Source organism: Delphinus delphis, chromosome 17 (genome assembly GCF_949987515.2).
Source record: "Delphinus delphis chromosome 17, mDelDel1.2, whole genome shotgun sequence".
NCBI classification, from domain to species: domain Eukaryota; kingdom Metazoa; phylum Chordata; class Mammalia; order Artiodactyla; family Delphinidae; genus Delphinus; species Delphinus delphis.
In genome coordinates, this window is record NC_082699.1 from 22,537,498 (window position 1) to 22,558,387 (window position 20,890).

Below are 20,890 nucleotides of genomic sequence, written 5' to 3' on the forward strand. Positions count from 1 at the left end.
GATGTTGTTAGTATTTTGGATTTGGCCGTTTTATAGATGTGTAGTAGTGTCTCATTATTGTTTTAATTTCCATTTCCCTAGTGACATATGATGTTTAACATCTCCTGTGCTTTTCTTTGTCTGCATATCTTCTTTGGTGAAATGTCTCTTTAGATCTTTTGCCTATTTTTTAATAGGGTTATTTCTTTTCTTATTGTTGATTTTTTTTTAAAGGGCTTCAAATGCTTGGCTTTTATTTTTTATTTTTATTTTTTGGCTGTGTTGGGTCTTCATTTCTGTGCGAGGGCTTTCTCTAGTTGTGGCAAGCGGGAGTCACTCTTCTTCGCGGTGTGCGGGCCTCTCACTATCGCGTCTTCTCTTGTTGCGGAGCACAGGCTCCAGACGCGCAGGCTCAGTAGTTGTGGCTCACAGGCCTAGTTGCTCCACGGCATGTGGGATCTTCCCAGACCAGGGTTCGAACCCTTGTCCCCTGCATTAGCAGGCAGATTCTCAACCACTGTGCCACCAGGGAAGCCCTTATTGTTGAATTTTAAGAGATCTATTGATTTAATTTTTAAAAAAGAAAAAGACAAACTCTCCAAGAGAAAATGGCTAAAGACATGTGCAGGCATTTTACAGAAAAGAACAAATATGTCCAATAAAATTATAAAGAGATGCTCAACTTTATTATTAATCACAGAAATGCAAATAGAGGTAACAATGAGTGACATTTTATATATTCAATTGACAAAATCCTAAGAAGTCCGACAAAATCAAGTGTTGGAGAAGATTAACAGGAACACTTATATATTGCTTATGGAAATGTTCATTGAAAAACATCCAGCCATGATCTTATAAAATTAAGTAGTCAGATACCTTAGGATGCTGCATTTCCACTCCTCAGAATATGCTCAAGAAGAATTCTTTCACGTATACTTCAGGATAGTGTGTAAGAATAGCACTACATTAACCTACAAATGTACACACACATGCATATACACATATATACATACATGCATATATAAATACATAAACACATCTGTGAATAAAGCAGGTCTATCCAGGAGATGGATAAATATAGTGTGTTCAAAGCAATTAAATATTATACTGAAGAGAAAATAAATGAAGTACAGTTACAAGCAACAACATTAATATATTTTAGTAATATATCAAGTCTGAAAAAAGAAGTTTCCAGAAGATAACATACACTTGATATTTTTTTATAAATTTCAAAAACAGCTAAATATATACTATATATTGCTTATACATACATACTTTTATTGATGGAAAATTGTTTAGAAGAAAAAAGATGATAAACTTCTAATTCATGTTAGGAAAGGTGTGACAGATGACAATTTCTTCTAATATTGTATTTTTCAGATCATCTTGTGAATACACAGATACTTGCTATTTAGTAAGTTAATTAAAGTGATCATATGTAAGCCAATAAGACCACTATTAATCCAAATTTACATATATAAGCTTAAAAACATTTCTTAGAAAATAAGTTCTCTTTTTCCTTTTTTTTTATTCTGTGGAAGGACCATCTAAGGATAAAACAACTACTCAAGATGTGAAGCCATAAATCTGAATATGTTGCTTACTTAAGGGTGAGCTATGCTGAGCAAAGCAAATTGCTGATCTCATACAGAGTTTGAGGGAGGAGTTGAAAGGTAACAGAGGCAGGAATGGGCTGGCACCAGCCTTGAAAACGTGTTCACTCGAGTGAGTCCACCACCTCAAAATGGCTGAATTTTGAATCACGAGGCTGTCATTGAATGGTTGACTTTCAGGCTTTCAGTGTTCACTGAAGGGTATAGTATTTATCCAGTAGATAGATTTAAAACTAGTTCTTGTGTTTTCAGGTTTCCATAGATATAGAATGGTATTTTTCTAAGGACTTTATTTTTTTCTCTGTATGTGTATTCTTTGTATGGGAAAGAATAACTCATTCCAGAACAGTGATTTTCAACTTGGCTACAGTTCAGAGCCACATCAGGAGATCTCAAAACTCCTGATGTCTAGGCTGCACCCCAGACCATATATCAGAATCATTAAAAGCAGACTTAGGCATCAGTATTTTTGCAAGCTGCACAAGCGATCCCAATGATCAGCCATTGCTGAAGTGATGGAATGAATGTATTGATGCTCATTATCTCTTTGCTAACAAATCATTTTTAATGGGGGCGGGAGGGCTCTGTCAGCTGATATCACTGTGTTAGGCACTGATTCCACTTAATATGAACACGTGTAACTCACTAGCTTTGTGAACAATAAGTACCTAACCTGGGACATTTTCACAATTACCTGGGGAGATTTTTTAAACTACAAATCTCTAGGTCCCACCCAGATCTACTAAAACAAAATCACTTCACAGGGAGCAAAAGAATCAATAGTCTTTTTAAAGTTCCCCATGTAATTCCACTTATCATTCAAGTTTGATAACCCCTATTTTAGCACATCTAATAAAGATGATGCTATAATATGATGGACTTTGCTTACCGATTGGGAGTGTAGAGTCCTCTTTTTTCATGGATCTTAGAGATCCATAATATCCACACATTAAAATTTTAGCTGTGGTTACTCTAAAAACAAAACTGGAAAGAGAAAAATGTCTCTTACCTTTCTGTATTGATAGCAACCTACTGGTTCAACATTAATTGTCCAACCACTCAGGAGAATATTACCCTGCAGTTACTTTGTATATTATCCCATTCCATGATTATTTCTGGTCTCCCTTCTCACCAGTAAATGTGATGCCTTAAGCAGGAGATATTGCTTTATTGTTCTCTAAGAACAATTACCTATTTTACATAGATTGTAGATTTGCTATTATTTTTCTATAGTAATTTCAGTCGTCATTTATTTTAATATAATTGGGCATTTCTCAAGATGTTCCTCCAAAGTTTTTGAATGGAAGAATATATTTCCACTATTTTTTTTTTTTGGTGATATTCTTGCTGCATTCACAGTCATCATTATCCCTGTCATCATCTAGCTCTGTAGCAGGATGTGTACTCTGGTATAGAGCTAATCACATGGATGCTGGAGCTAAACTTCATGTGTTTAGCTCCAGCATCCACTCGGCCACATGTTACCTGTTAACCCTTGAACAAGTCACTTAAACTTTTGTTATTAATTTTCTACCCCAAAATTGATTGTAAGCGTTGAATAAGTTAATATATTCAGATACTTAGAACAGTGGCTGACAAGTAGTAAGCCAGAAGTAAAATGTTAGCTTTGTCGTGAGGTATGTGCACATTCACAAATATCTTGGTTTTTTTTCTTTTAATTCTGTTTTTCAAAGGAAAAGGAGCCTCAGAAGAGTCTAATAACTTTCCCAACACCACATAGAAATAAATAGCAAAGCAGAATTTCAACTACCACAGGCTTACAGCACTTTTGAAACCTCTCACTTATCTTGGAATGAATGTTTGTTAGAGCAGGGTAAAAGCTTATTTTTACCATAATATTGCTGCAAATGGAAATGGGGCTCTTGAGATTTTGTGTCAAATGAAATTTTCTTTTTCTCCCCCTTGTATCATTGCTATCATTTATTTTACTTATACATGAGCTATAATTATTGAACATATTGTTGCTATATTATTCTGAACAAAATGTTATCTGATAGATCAAGAATAAGAAACATAAATGTTTTTGTTTTTCCTTCACTTATTGCTTTTCTATTGCTCTTCCTTTCTTTATGTAGATATGAGTTTCTGACCTATATTATATTCTTTCTCTTTTAAAAAAATTTTTTCTATTTTATATTGGAGTATAGAGGATTGACCATGTCTATAAAACTTTCTAGTTCTATGCTTTTTACATCTTAATATACTGCCAACTTAGTAATAAATAGTATTACCAAAGTAGTATATTTTGTTCAATTCCATACTTAAAGCAATACAAAAGGAAATAAAAACTGAAATTATTGTTTCTCAAAGTGTTAATTTCAAACATAATAACAAGTAACAATGGAGATGGATTTACTGTCTACTTTCTAACTGACTAGTATGTTTTAACTTTTATAAAGATTAAGTTGAATGGTTATTGTTGGGGAAAAAAAAAAAGGACTTGACCTTGAGGGTTTCATAAATCAATAACCTAGATACCATTAATGATATAGAAGAGATTATATCCAAATATTTATTGTAAGAAAATTCTTATGTAAATTAATAAGCACATTCTGATGAATAATTAAGAATTCTTAAAAGATTAATATTTGAAAGCATTATACTATATTAAAATTGAATACTCTTTTTAGATTAAACTTTGTTTAATATCCACATGTGAAAAATTGTGAATTAAATATATACATGTGAGTGTTTGTGTGTGTGTGTGTGTGTGTGTGTATGAAAGATTTGGTAAGTTTAGTATTTCCCTATTGCCTATATAAGCCTAGACCTAACCTAGAATGTTCTGGATCAGCTGAAATCTTTCCTATGATAGGGAGAGAGGGATTGGGAACATCCTTCTGGGGAAGCCTTCCACTTTATTTTTTAATGACTCATCTTCTATTCCAGGAATGCTATGGAAGTATTATTTTTGAGAGTGAAAAGTTATGTATTAAAGAAATAAAGACAAAGAGAGACACACGGAGGAATACTTTTAGGTTACCTCTAGAGTTAACCTAAAAGAGGTGTTAAAGGAGTGTGTTAGTTTAAAAAATTTAGCATAAACCATATTCCTCTCTATAGCTGAAGAAACTAGGAGATTAAATAACTTGAGATTTCATGTGGTGTGTAATAGTTAAGAGTAAAATATGGTGCCAGAAAGCCTGGATTCAAATTCTGACTCTATTCAGAGCTGTGTGACCTTGGGCAGGTTACCTCATCTCTTCCACAAGACTTACCCAAAATGGTTATTTTAAATATTATAAATAATATATGTCTCACCAAGGGTAATCAGATTTATTAGTCTTTTTAGACAATAAATTTTTGGTTTTGTCATTCTTTTTCTATTACATTCATTTCTGTTGTTTTTTTTCTTTTTTTCTTCTTTCTTTGGATTTAACTTTTTATCTAAACTTTGAGATAGATGTTTAGATCATATATTTTCAGATTTCTAATATGTGCATTAAAGATACACAGTTCCCTCTAAACATTGCTTTTGTTATATATCTGAAGTTCTGATATATATTATATATATGCATGTATATATTATTATTTAGTTCAAAATATTTTTACTTTCCATTGTGATTCTGAATTATATGATGAGTTATTAAATATGCATTGCTTAATTTCCATTATTTGAGCATATTCTAATTATCTTTTTATGTTTGTTAGAATATCATTCCTTTGAAATTTTTTGAAGCATGCTTCATGGCTAAGCATAAAGTTAATGGTCAATTTTAGTAAAATACATGAGCAGTACAAAGAGATATGTATCATATAGTTGTTGGATATAGTTTATTAAATTTTTAATCATATTATTCAAATCCTCCATATCTTTACTAATGCTATCTATTTATTCTATCACTTACTGAAACAGTGATATTAAATTTTCCCACTGTGATTATGGATGTAAATACCTCTCCTTTTAGTTCTGTGAATTTTTGCCTCGGAATCTCTGAGGTTATACAATTTGTGTACAGATATTTAGAACTTGTATTTCTTTCTGGAGAGTTTATCCTTATCATAGATATTCTTCTTTATCTCTAGCAATGCTTTTTTACCTCAACTCTATTTTGATGAACATTGTAATACATACTTATACCAACTTTCTTTTGGTTAGAGTTTAGAAGGTATATCTTCTTCTGTACTTTATATTCAAACTTTACATTATCATTATGGTTAAGATGTATCACTTATAATCAGCATATAGTTATTTTTACTAGTTTAGTGATTTTTAAATCTTAATTACATAAGGTTTCCATAAAGTCTGGAAATGTATATGTATATACATAATGTCATCAATGACATCTTAAGTCAGTAAAAGTAAAGTAAATGTTTCTAGGTGTTATGGTTAGCCTATAGTACCTAATCCATTTATATATGATGAAATTAATATTACATATGGATTTAGATCTACCATCTTTCTATTATCTCACTTTTTCTTTGTTCACTTTTCTCTGTATTCTTGCCTTCTCTTGAATTAAGTATGTTTATTATTACTTTTTAAAATCTATTATTTTCAATCTGTTTTTAATCTGTTTGCTAATTATACATTCCTTTAATATGCTTTTCTTTTAGTACATTAAAAATTCCCTAAATAATTCAAAAGCCTTAGAACTATTTATTCTTTCTTGGTTTATGAGTTATTATCATTATGTATTTTAATTCATATACATTTTCCAATATTTTATTATAAAAATTTCCAAAATAAAGTTGAATGATTGCACTATGAACACCCATATACCCACCCTTTATGTTCTACAATTAACATTTTTTATAATAATTTGTACAGTTTATATATTTGCTTTATCATAAGTCTATTTCATCTATCATGAATCTAGCATATATTCATACCTCTTTCAATTCATCAATCTACCATCCTATGAAATGCATATTTTTATTTATTTCGAAGTAAAGACATCAGTATACCTTATCCATAAACACTTCAGCATGTATATCAATTACTACAGTTCAATTTTTGTTTATATTTTGTTTCTTTATATACACTAAAATGCACAAATCTTAGTGTATCATTCAATGGGTTTTGATAATTGCATTTATTCTGTAACCCAAACCTCTTTCAAAATATAAACCGTTACCGTCACCCCAGAAATTGTTCTCATGACTTCCCAACAATAAATCCTTACTTCCACTCCCTTCAGGCACATACTGTTTTGATTAACTTTATAAATGCAAAGAGTAATTTTTCTATAGCTCTTCATTTTTTTCTGCTTTCATTTGCAATACTTTTCTTTAAAACACTATTATTTAATTCAGTTTTAGTCTACCGGTGAGTTTTTCTTTCCTAGTTTTTCTCAGATGTTATCCCATTAAATACTGATTCTCTGTTTTCTCTCCCTCTCCTCCTTTTGGACCTCCAATTGGATCTATGTTAGATCTTTTTATATATCCCACATGTCTCTTAAGCTCTTTTCTGTATTTTTCATCAGTTACTAATTCTCTCTTTGTCTCTGCCTATCTCTTATTAAACTCATCCACTGAGTGGTTAATTTTATTGACTTTTTGTTTTTAATTTTAGAATGTTCATTTATTTATTTTGTTTATAGGATCAATTCTTTCCCCCATTTCTTTATCTTATAATTAACTTCTTAAACATATTAATCACAAGATTTTTTGTTTGTTTCACGTTAGATTACTGCAGCTCCTGTGGGTTGCTCATATTATCTGTTTTGCACATTATATTTTTGTCAAGTTGAAACTGTGGTTTTTAACTGAATCCTAAGTATTTCAATCAAAGGTACAGAACTGAACACATATGAACATGTATTTGATAATATTTTACTTAAGATATGTCATTACTTTCAAATCCAGTTTTAGAGATCATGGACAGACAAAAATTTATATCATGCTCACTGTTAATAGAAGGAATTATGTAATTAAATATAATCTGCAAACTCATTAATATTAGGTCTCAATAATATCACTTTAGGGTTTTCAAAGAACTTTTACATAGATATTGTATTTAATTTTCAAATAATTTTAGTAAAACACAATAATTTACATTTCAAAGATGAGAAAACTGAGTCTCAGAGAAATTAAATAAATCTCTCAACATTATACACCTACCTAATCAAAAACACACCTAAATCAGTATTTCAATTAAGTTTTCTAATTCCAACTCCTGGAGCCTTTCCATTATACTACGTTTACCATTGCCTTTCTTATTTTAGAATATGACAGAATGAAGAAAGTCATTAAAGTCATTCTCTTTCCTTGGTTTGCTTCTCTTTGGCATGCTTTTGGTATGAAATTCTCCTTTAGGATCAAAGCATGAAAATGTCATACTGTCCCAACTGAAGGAAGCAACAAATTCTTCCTCTCTCATATCCTTTTTTAGGATCATTACAGATTTTTGCAATTAAAACTAAATTTACCTGAATTTATCATCTTCACTGTAACAAAGTTGCAGACGGTTCATTATACATAAGGGACATTCTGACTGGAAGAGTCTAGAATCCATATGGCTTTAGAGAAAATCATGTTATGTACTTAACAGGATCCAAATCATCTCCTGGACATACTTCCTTAGTGTTTCTTTCCTGGGTTGCTTCTGTATGTATCCTTCCACCATTGTCTTTTAGCAAATCTCTTCATCTTAACATATTCTCCCTTCTCTAAAGACTACAAGAATGACAGCTTTGTATTTTTGTCCATCAATATCCATTCTGTCTTCTACCAGTCATTACATCTGATTTTCCTTTGGGTTAACTATTCATTCTCACTCACAATGAAAATGGTTCTATCAGGGCCAATCCTTCCTCCTAGACCCAGGCATTGTCACAAGAAGCAGATGTGATCAATCAGAGCTTTTCAGGAGGACTAGGCATGTAACCCAATGAGGACAATAAACATAAACATGGAATTTTTTTCTGGAATTATAAGCCAGAAAATCCTCATCTCTGTTAGGCTTATTAAATAGGTAAGGTACACACCTAAATCTATCTCTTTATAAAGAGGAATCCTATCTGAGAAAGAAGCCAGTAGAGAGGAAGGAATAACCAAGAGATGTAAAGAGCTGCCATATTTGGAAGACATCATTTAAGGGTCTTGGATTCAGCCTTGCCTGAATTTGCTAATCTATCTCTACAGTTTATATGTGTCTTTTCCTTCCATTAATATTTAAGCCAATTTAATCAAGGTTTCTCAAATGCTATTCTATCTTGTATTCCTTCTTACATATTCCTCATGGAACACCATATTTAAGTGGTACTCTTTATCTCTTTTTCCAATAGATTATGCATTCTTATTAGGCAGAGTATTATAATATTTGTCTCTATTCCATCAATGCTTAATCAATTTTCTGTCTCATAAAATAAGCTCAATAAGTGTGGGCAAAAGAAAAGAAGGATAAGGGAAGGAGGTGAGAGAAAGGAGAATGGGATTGACATAAAGTCAAAATTTCAGAAAAGTCATTTATTCTTTTTTTTTTAACACTTTTATTGGGGTATAATTGCTTTACAATGGTGTGTTAGTTTCTGCTTTATAACAAAGTGAATCAGTTATACATATACATATGTTCCCATATGTCTTCCCTCTTGCATCTCCCTCCCTCCCACCCTCCCTATCCCACCCCTCCAGGCTATCACAAAGCACCGAGCCAATATCCCTGTGCCATGCGGCTGCTTCCCACTAGCTATCTACCTTACTACGTTTGTTAGTGTGTATATGTCCATGACTCTCTCTCGCCCTGTCACAGCTCACCCTTCCCCCTCCCCATAACCTCAAGTCCGTTCTCTAGTAGGTCTGCGTCTTTATTCCTGCCTTACCCCTAGGTTCTTCATGACATTTTTTTTCTTAAATTCCATATATATGTGTTAGCATACGGTATTTGTCTTTTTCTTTCTGACTTACTTCACTCTGTATGACAGACTCTAGGTCTATCCACCTCATTACAAATAGCTCAATTTCATTTTTTTTATGACTGAGTAATATTCCATTGTATATATGTGCCACATCTTCTTTATCCATTCATCCGATGATGGGCACTTAGGTTGCTTCCATCTCTGGGCTATTGTAAATAGAACTGCAATGAACATTTTGGTACATGAGTCTTTTTGAATTTTGGTTTTCTCAGGGTATATGCCCAGTAGTGGGATTGCTGGGTCATATGGTAGTTCTATTTGTAGGTTTTTAAGGAACCTCCATACTGTTCTCCATAGTGGCTGAACCAATTCACATTCCCACCAGCAGTGCAAGAGTGTTCCCTTTTCTCCACACCCTCTCCAGCATTTATTGTTTCTAGATTTTTTGATGATGGCCATTCTGACTGGTGTGAGATGATATCACATTGTAGTTTTGATTTGCATTTCTCTAATGATTAATGATGTTGAGCATTCTTTCATGTGTTTGTTGGCAGTCTGTATATCTTCTTTGGAGAAATGTCTATTTAGGTCTTCTGCCCATTTTTGGATTGGATTGTTTGGTTTTTTGTTATTGAGCTGCATGAGCTGCTTGTAAATTTTGGAGATTAATCCTTTGTCGGTTGCTTTGTCGGTTTTTTATTCTCCTTTCTTATCATAGAAGGCAAACAAGGAAATCAAAACTTGCCCTTTGGATTTTCCAACTGCCCACACTGCCTTCACACAAAGGCTGATAATGCACCATAAATTTTATTGTCAGGGCTGATATTATGTATTCCATCTTACTGTCAGAACATGTGCTGGATGATGTATCCTCAATTTTTTTGATTCAGAAAATATGACCATTGTACTTACTAATAGACATGAGAACTATATTCACCAAGTAATAAATCTTGGCTGTCTGTAGAACCCACAGGCCAGCGCATTTCAGGATGTTATGAAATCCCTCCTGTATTGACTCAAAGTGCAGGATTCTTGTGAGCAATGACAGAGGAGCTGAAATCATCACTTGAGCTTGTAGAAGTAGTCAGAAGGAATACTTAAATCATGTTACCAAAGCTGGAGTAAAGTGTGGCTAATGGAGAAAAAAATGCTTGCTTTCAAATACAGTTACTGAAAGAAACTAAATTAAAATGTCAGATGCAATAGCAGAGGTAACCTTCTCTTTGGTTAAAAAAAAATGCACAGCAACCATTCTAGTTATTGGCTAAGGCATTCTCTTTTATATTGATCTTTATATTGATCTGCTAGAGCCGACACTAAAGCCAGTCCAATCTTACTTTAAATGTATCTTCAGTTCTCAGCAAGACAGGAATTTCTAAAGGTAGGAATAGTTTTCTGATACAATAAACTTTATTATTGTGTTAGTGTTTTCATTTATAAACACTACCATAGTGGTTATAGTGAATAATAAAACTCAAATTGAAAAAAAATGGATTATGCAGATTGGAGAAATTAAATTTGAGGAGTTCACTTATAGGTATTTCATACGCTTCCTAGTCAATCATTAATTAGAAGTATAGGAAATGGAAACCTGTATTATAGCTAGTGGGTAGATGATTGGACCTTGGAGCTAGACTGCTTATGTTTAAAACTCAGCTTGACTATTATAAGACCCTGGACATGTCATGAAACTACTTTGAGCCTCAGTTTCCCTGGCTGAAATCTAAGGATGAAAATCATAGTACCTATTTAGTAGGGTTGTGGTGAAGGGTAAATAAGTTAATGCATGTAAAGGTCCCAGAATATTGTCTGGCACAGAACAAGTGCTAAACATATGTAAGTTGTTTTTTCTGTGTGTTCCTGTGTTCTCTGATATATCCATATTTATATGTTTGCATATATACATTAACATATGTATATAGTACACATATACATATGTATATATATATATATATATATATATATATATATATATATATATACATATGATAAAACCTAGCTTATTTTGGAAAGGGTAAAAATCTTTTATAACTCTCCTCAGAGAAGCAGGACTAAGTGGCAGAATACAAACTTGCCCTAAGGGATAAGCAGGTCTAACTTGCTTCCTTATTATTAAAGCCTCCCTAAAGAAGCCTAAAACACGTGAATGCAGTGACCTTCCTGGGGTCTTATTAGACATAACTGACAGCCACAGGTTATTTTTGACAAGTGCAGTCTCTGGAACCAGTGTCAAGATCCCATCCTTGGCTCTACAACTAATTAAATGTACAACCTTGAATAAGTCATTTATCTGCCTATGCTTCAGTTGTCTCATCTATAAAATGGATACAGTTAAGAATTCCTACTTTATAAGATTGTTGCAAAAATTTAATGAGTTAAGTAAAGAACGTAGATTACTTGATGCATGACAAGAACCAAGAAAGTCATTATTTTAAATAGGTACTTGTTAATGTATCACAACATGCAGCTTTCCACTCATTGCTAATTTGAACATTAGATGACTGATGCTACCACCTGTCAATAAATCTGCAATACTAATAAAATCTCATCATATATAGTCTCCCATAGCCCTAAAAATAGGGTGACATTTAAGCAATTTCCAATTTGCAGTGCATGATAAGAAAAAACTAGCAAGTGTCCAACCAGCCTAAGTGACCCTTAATTCCATTTTCATAGCAAGTGGCTTTTAAACCAGCCACTAACTGCCATTTGCTGCTGTTGTCCTCCATCTGTAGTGATGCCTTACGTCAGGGGTAAATTGAAATCCTCTTATCAAAATTGTACAGTTTACAGATAGCAGAGAGGTAAACAAGAACAGTTACCAGTGGGTAAAATAAAATCTGTAATAAGACTAATGGAGCCAAAAGTCAATTCTGTAGACTTCTTTTCTTGTGCCTCCCAGCCCCCTCCCCAATATCCCAATGGGAAGTTTATGCTAATATAAGAGCAGCACAAATGATTAACATTTTGTTACAGCTTCCAGTTGTCAAGGGTTTTTTCTTTCCTTGACAATACAATAAAACATGGGAAATATATTGACTTGTCTTACAGAATAGGAAGGATTTTGCTGAAGCTGCAGCCAACTTTACTTTATGAGAAGAAAAAAAAACTTGAGTCAGCTTGATGATTTAGGTCAGTAAAATATAAACTATCAGGAATGCCATATGTGCTTTGGGCGTGTTCATTGCCTTGCATGTGGAGTTGAAGAGCCATGCATTAAAATCAAGTATTAACTTCCTAAATCAAGTATTAACTTCCTCTTTTATGGTTAGTTTATCTCTAAATAGATGTGGATGGTTGAAAATGATAATTAAACGAAGTGGTTATTGTATTCATCATAAATTAGCAGGATAATAAGAGAACTTCTCAAGTATGCTTTTTTTATATATGTGGAACACTGACAGAATGTTTTATTGTTAGCTTGACAGAAAATCATGTTCATTCCAAAAAACCCCACCATTCCATGGTGTTCAAGCATTCATGTGTATTTAAAATGACTGATTTTGCTAAGTAATTTGAAGAAATCTGTGTTAAGTAGTAATCAATAGACAATTAAATATTTCCAACCAGCTTGTGATTATTTTGTGCATTCTGTTTTCATTATCTGACTTCCCATCTTTGTTGATACATTATGCTAAAACAGGTGAAAAAAGGAGATGAGTCTAATGTAACTGAACATTTTAATTCTTTAGAATTTTGTGAGAATATCCAGACTTTTTTTTCCCTGTGAGAAAATGCTACTAGAATAAGCTATATTCAAATGACCAGGAATACATCTAATTTTCTATACTAGTACTTTACTGGAGCAGTTTGTTAAAATTCAAACATTATTTCAAGTGTGACAAATATTTTAACGGGAACAGAAATTTCTGGAGGCCAAATTGACTGTATCTTTTAGGGAAACCAGGCGAGCTAGGATTACTGGGGATAGCTTACTTCTCTGGCTCTCAGTTTCATTTGGTTGCAGCCTGGGAAAGAGCAATTGCCTCTGACAGTAAACGAGGGAGTGATAAATGTGCTCCCATTAAAAACTCTGATTGTGGAGAAGCAGTTATGGTAGAGAAGAAGTCTAATCAAGTCATAGCCATAATCAGAAATTCCCTTCTTCAGGGTCAAAAAATACCTAAGTGCCACTGGCTTCTCCATAAGGTAAGATAAAGAACCATGGTACTATATCAAAGATAATCATGCATAATACTTTCATTTCTGAAAATAGTTACCTACAATTCCTCTTCATTCTTAGCATACTGTGGTGGCAAGAAAAAAATGCTTTCATGGTCAAGAAGGTACTATGCTTTACTATTTTGCCCCAAAACATCTGTTCTCTTCTATGTGGGAAACATAAGAATGGGAAAGAAAGGTTGGTACTCTTCAAGTTCCCTCTCCACAGACACACCACTACTTGTCCCTGTAACTGATGTCTGTTGTTGCACACGGGATAAACCAAGGTTTAGTACACAAAAACAGGATAACTCAGGCTTGGCATCTTTCCTTGCATTCTGTGGTAACTCATTTCCACAATGACTCCTCTTCTTTAGAATTTCTATTCTTCTCTAGAGGAGATTCCTTCCTACAAGCTGCTGCCAACTTACCCTCCATCAAACACTTAAAACTGTAAAAATATCTCTGATTGAATCCTGATACTTCCTCAATTTCTCTCATTCCTGTAATTTGCTTGTAGCTCTACTTTGCCATTATTTTATTGTTAAAAAGTGTTTGGTTTATTGCTCCAAAAAGTTGTACACTTGTGCCAAAGTTGCTCACTACGTAGACTGTACTTGCGGGATTCCGGCAGGGATGGCTACCAAATCCCATACACTAGGCTCATTCATGTATTCAAAATATATTTACTGAGTACCTACCTTGAGATTGGTATAGGCCCTGCAGAGGGTAAGTTAGTTTTTTTCACAGTAGCAACTTCCGTTTCACTTGGAAACTTTGTTTTACCAAGTTTGAACTCACTGTGAAACTGATGCATCTGCCTTCATGGAATACCCTAGTGGCCCCAAGAATAAAAGCAGATTCCTTAAGATATGAAAATAATCTGCTTTTAATCTTAGTAACACTGGGATTACAACCTCATTACACTGAATATACATTTTTTTTTGCCTTTCATTTATCAAACAGAAGTTTTACATTCACCTTTAAACTCTCAGGTGCCATATGAATCAACCTCAGGAGAAGATTCAGATGGTCACAATATCTTACGACAGACATCTTGGTCTCCTGTGCCCTTGTGGCAATCTTAGGAAATTTGCTTTCAGAGAGAAACATTGCATAATGTTTTGTTTTGTTTTGTTTTTTAATTGTTTTGGTCCTTTTTTTTTTGGACATTTATCTTGAAAAAGAAACTTATAAAACAGGGGAAAAATAAGATCTGCCAAAGAAACAGCCACATCACAGAATATAGGGAGTTCATACCTTGGGTGAAAAGATACATGCTGGAGCCATTCTTATATAAATAACTTTCTATGATCCTCATTCTTCTCAACCTCATTCTCCTAGGGAAATTTCTTTCTACTTATTCAATTTCAAACCGTCTTATTACTGAATATCCTGTTGTTTGCACACAGATCCAGCTGCTCCAGAATAAGCCTCAATGACCTATTGATTGTTTTGAATTAAAGTTACTTGAGAAACAGCCAGTTTGGGGTGGGGGGTGATATATTAAAAACAAACAACAACAACAAAATAAACATACTCTGACCTCCCTCTTTCATCTTGAAAGTGGGAAATAAATCTCCCATGTGAAGATATCCTCCCTATGCCAGGAGGATAGAAAGCATCCTTATTACCAGGGTTAGGGAATTCAAGGCTAAAGAAAGCGGTGTAAACAAATTTTGTTACTTATTTATTAGCCTGCTACTCCAAGCACAAGCCCCTTTGTTTTGTTAAACTTTCACAAATAATTGTTTCTTTGTCTAAAAATTATACATAAACAACTTGCTTTGGTCACTTTGGGGGTTCCATTTCTATGAGACCTTTGTTCATATGCATTAAATTGTATTTTTTCCTCTTGTTAATATGTCTTGTGTCAACTTAATTTAATTTTAATTAAACCAGTTACTAGACCAGCAAAAAGAACTTAAGAGGGTTGGGGGAAATTTCCCCCTTCCTAACGCTGTTGATTTCAAATCCTAACATTAACCTCTGCATTTACTGCAGCCCTTTATGGTTCAAGAGTCATGGCAAGAATACAGTGACCTATCTAGATCATGGAATCTTAGAAGATTTATAATCTCGTTATACCCAACAGGATCTCTTGACAATGGACTATATATGTCTTTCCAAATCTGACTCAAAACACATATCTTCACAAAGATTTGTAGGCTCCATATTACAGTGTCTTCTCTGATCTTTCTGCTTTGCTATCCTTCAATCACCAAAACAGAAAAACAAATCAAAACAAACAAAACAAAACAAAAGCCCCATATCCATATACGAAACAGGAAAGAAAGTTTTTGGTCTTTGCTTTTCATATTTATCAGTTGCCTCTGACATCCAAAGCCTACCTCACATAAAATCAAGTCATGGTCTCCAACCATGCCAGAATTTCTAGTGTCTCCAATAGTATGTTCTGGAGATTTCAAGAAACTTGATAACATTAGGTTAAAATTTTTGAATAATGTTTCTCTCTTCCTTCTCTGTCTTTATGTCAAAGTTAACAAAAATATAATTCTTAAACCTTCAAAATACCTTACACTCTACATTTCCTCTCAGTTCCAAACTGGGCAAACCTCAACACCCCAAGTCTGTGTTACCAGCAATCCCACTTGATCTTCTTTCATCAAGATTTTCCTGCATCCATTTCACCTGTTTATGAACTGCTACTAAATGAAACCTTCTACACTATCACATTCAATCTTTCACTTTTCTATTAAAACACAAAAATGATTTTCTTCTCTATCAATTTCAAATTCCTTTGCATAGTTTGGAAGCCCACCATAATCTGTCCCTACTTTGTTACAACACACATACACACACACACACACACACACACACACACATACACACCATACACAAACATACACCCCTTCTTTACCAGTATTCCTCTATACTATGTTATTTTTCATCTTAGATCTCTTCTTTACTTCAATGCACAATATTTATTTGTATATTCATATCTCCATATATTTTTTCACTTTGTTTCCTCTATCTTCTCCTCTAAGCTTTCTGCTTAATCATTATTCTCATTCTTCTATTTCTTTAATACCAAATTCCCTTATGAAGTCTTTCTCTAATTTCAGCCCACACAATTGTCTCTCTTCTGCAGCAAGTGTTAGTAACATATAGGCTAGTATTTAATTGTTCTCTAACTGTTTCCTGTGGAATAAATGTGTTTTCCTTAGTTTGACTGAGAGAACCTAGATTTATTCATTCAACACTTGATGCCAAACACTTTTCAGGCATTGTGCAAGACATGAAGTTAACAATTCGTGAAAGAACAATGGCCGAGATGACACGTACAGAGCAGGCTACCTTACACGGCTGCATGTGTAGGAGGCATAGCTAATTGATCTCAGCACCCTTTCTTGATGACCTTGAAGGTGGCTTCAGAAGGGAAAACCAGTAATTATCAATCAGTTGGATTAAGGAGCAAGTTGAAACCTATTTGATATGCCTGACCTATAATCTAAATGAAAATGTGTGTGTATGTGTATACGTGTGGGTAAAAATCAATCTCAATTCAGTTTTCTAAAGAGTGGGAACAGATTCTTATTTCTGAGTTGTATATCCAATATAATACCAGAAGAATCTCAATAGAGATGTGGGAATAGTTTATTAAAATGGAAAACAAATTTTATATTAATATTCAGGCCTCACAAACATTGTCTACAGCAAACTATGATTTACTCACATAAAGAATATAATAAAGTCCAATAGTCCCACATTGATTTATTTCTTGAACCACACTCAGAGATACAGAGCAACATAATTAGCATCAGCACCTTCAGACACAAAGAAAATCAATTCTTATGCATGCATCCATGTTAACTAGGAATCTTTTAGAATCTTCCACAGTGCCTGATTCAATAGATGGCATATACAATAGAGAAACCTAAGTGCATCTTTTTATAATACATCTTGACAAATGTTGCAAATGCTATAGACCCAGAAAGAGAACCATGACAAACAGAAAATTCTATTACAGTACGATTAATTAGTAGAAGAAATTGCTAGTTCAATTACTAAACAGCAACCTTATGAAAGTGGTTAGTATGGATATATGAGTTTGTATTATGGATGAAATTAAGAGAAAGCATGAAGGAGAAACAAAGGGAGATGGGAGAACAGTGGCACTGGCTGTGTATTAGGAGAAAAGAATTAATTGGTGACAATATTTTGGAGACATTATGGTACAAAAATTCAAGAACGTTATATTTTAGCATGACTATAACAATTAGTAGGCGGTTGTGAGGGAAATATAAATTGAGATATGCCTTCCTCCATAAATATCTTGAATGATTTAATGAGAGAAATTTCTTCTATAAAATGGTTAATAAAGACAAAGCATATGCTTAGCTAGATTTAGGTCTACAAACTGTTCTTCAGCTTTAAAGAAAATATAATTTCCCTTACAAACCTTCTGGTTATCTCAACCTTCTCATCAGCTTGGACAGACTGATTCCCCTACTCTTAGCTGAAGGGTCATCAGCCATCAGAGTGGATAACATAGTGCCAAAGTGAAATAGTCAGACTTTCATTTAAATTTGATGAGACTATCTTGTCTTCCAGATTTTTTGTACAATTCCCAATGTTTATGACTTGCAAAGACCTAGACGCAGTCCCTCTCAGAATAAAAAACTCTGCTGTTTTTATCTAGATATATGATTAACTCTGATGGACCCAGGGCTTTATCATAACTTTTGATTGACACATGTATATCCGCATAGACTCAGGAAAGGGCTTTGCACCCAGATGGAACTTAACATAAATTCATGGAAGGTGAAGATACTCACTTGTTTTTTAATGCTTTGCTTTAAAATTAAGACATAAAAGTATAGCATTAAGCTTTATTGTTAAAATAATGTTAGATATCCATAATAGCCCAGCCTCCTTCTATAACTATACAGACAGCAAATTAGCTATGCCCTGTAGTGCTTACAAGGACTATTAATTCCTCACAATTATATAGATAAGTAGATTAAAAATTTTAATTGAATTATTTTTTTCTCCATCCAGGTATTTTTGTGCTGTAAAAAAGATTGGATAGAAATGAAGAAGAGCCTTAAAAGTTACAATCAGAAGCAATTTTAGTATCTTAATTTTTTTTACCCATGGTGTAGTACAAACTGACCTACTTTGAAGCCTTTGGAACATCAAAATGCGATTGCAATGTTCTAACCAAGAGACTGTATGAAACTAAGTGATTGAAGCACTTCATAATTGATGTACTTCATATGGATCCAGCACTGCCCCAGTTTCAGCTTTTAGCCTCTCTGTCATTTTTTTTTTATTGAGAACCTTCTAGGATAAAGTGAAGAAAACTCTATGAGCAAAGGGAGGGAGGGGATTACAAACTAATGGAAAAATGAAGCAAATTAATAACATTGATTTTGAATCTTCTTGATATTTAATATGTGGAAACAAAATAAGTTAGCTGAAATTTTTACTTCAATGAGAAAATGGTTAGCAATTTAGATTAAAACAGTAAAACCAGTGGAACTTGCCTGGGCCCACCCATCACATCCCAGGTATCAAACCTTAGGAGAAAAGATGATGTAACTCTGAATTCTGTACATCTGAAATGAATTTGATTCAACAAAAGAATGTTCAGTTTTTAAAGAACGTTTACCAAATAAAAAGTACAAATACCATATCAGGGAAAAATACTTTTGTAAGACGTACTTCCAATATCAGTTATTGCTATAAAAAGGTATAAAACTTAAAGTCTCTGGATTGCTACCAGGTACTGTCCTTTACTAACTGTACACCTTTAGGCAAACCACTCCACTCTGAGGCTGTTTTCCTACCCTTAAGTAGTAATAACCATACCTTTGTGGGGGAACAAAATTTGCCATCTCAAAATGTTTCCTTGGCATGAAGATTATTTAAAACTGAAAACAATCAAGGCCCAAAGGTCAGGAAGGAACTTTTACCTTTCCCCTAACCACCTAAAAGAATGTATATAGAGGACCTGTTCCAGGAAGGGAGCTATCCATAGATCACTGTAGTATGAACTAGATGCATAGACAAGGAGGAACCTAGCAAGTCTGTTAAAATTCTTCTCTGGTCTTATGGTCTCTGATGGCCCAGCAAACATTTGTTTAACAAATATTTGTTTTTCCACCTCCATGTAAATTGCCTTCCTCCCTTTTGAAGCCCCAAACTACTACCTCCCAACATCCTCTTTTGTCTTGAGGATGATATTTAAGGCGAGGATTTTGGCCATTTTGACAAGTTATTCAGTTTTCCTGGGTCTCTCTCATCTAAATGTGTTATCAAACTTTTGTTTGATGTTCTCCTGTTAATCTGTCTCATGTCAATTTAATTCTTATATGAGCCAGAAAAATCTGGAAGGGTAGAGGAAAATTTCTTCCTCCCCAACACTTTCCAAATTGACTTCATAGGGCAGAGTAAAGATAGAATGAGAAAATGTGTTTGAAAACATAGAAAACCATATATAAGGTTTGATTGGTATAAGGTATAAGGCTTGATTGACATTATATTGGTCATTACAAGCTTACCCAAATGGCAAACATCCGACTGCAACTTTAACTACAGTCTCATAATCTGTCATTTTATAGATGATCTTAAGGATGGGAACATGAAAGAAAAAGAAAGCATGGCTACCAATATGCAACAGTATTCAATCAGTAATATTTTGAGGTCAGGCTTTTGACATTTTCAAGAAACCAATACTGATCTCACAGTAATCCAAAGAAGGTTAATAATTTATATTTACAAACAGTGCCTAAGAATATCATGACTGAGATTCTCTTCTGTTTGAAAAAGTGGCTCAACATGGTATATGTCAAAAGAGCTTTTATTTGCAAACATTACATTCTTGTGCAAATCATTTCTTCTCACATACACCCCACTGGTTTGACCTTATATACATTTCCAAACAGGCATGGATCTGGCTAAGTCAAAAAAGTCAACCGTGTGTGGATAAAAAATAACAAAGAGTGTCAAGAGTGTTCCTCATTATCCAGTTATACAAGGGTTAAATCACAACCCACTACAGCCACCCATTGACAGTATACCCTGAGGGGAATTCAGGATGAAAAACACAGGATGAAGCATTCTGTGCTTTGAATAAATGGCCCCTAGAAACTTAAGATGCATACCTCAGGAAGAATTTCAGTGACCCCATATTCTTATATCTTCCAATCCATAGAACAGCACAAAAATGATTAACTTGAGATATCTGTTCCTTGTGATTAGCAGTAATCTTTAACCAAGATGTATGCTTGACTACATGTATTTCCCAGCAACCCCACCACCCCAAATCATATGTATACTGGCTTCTCC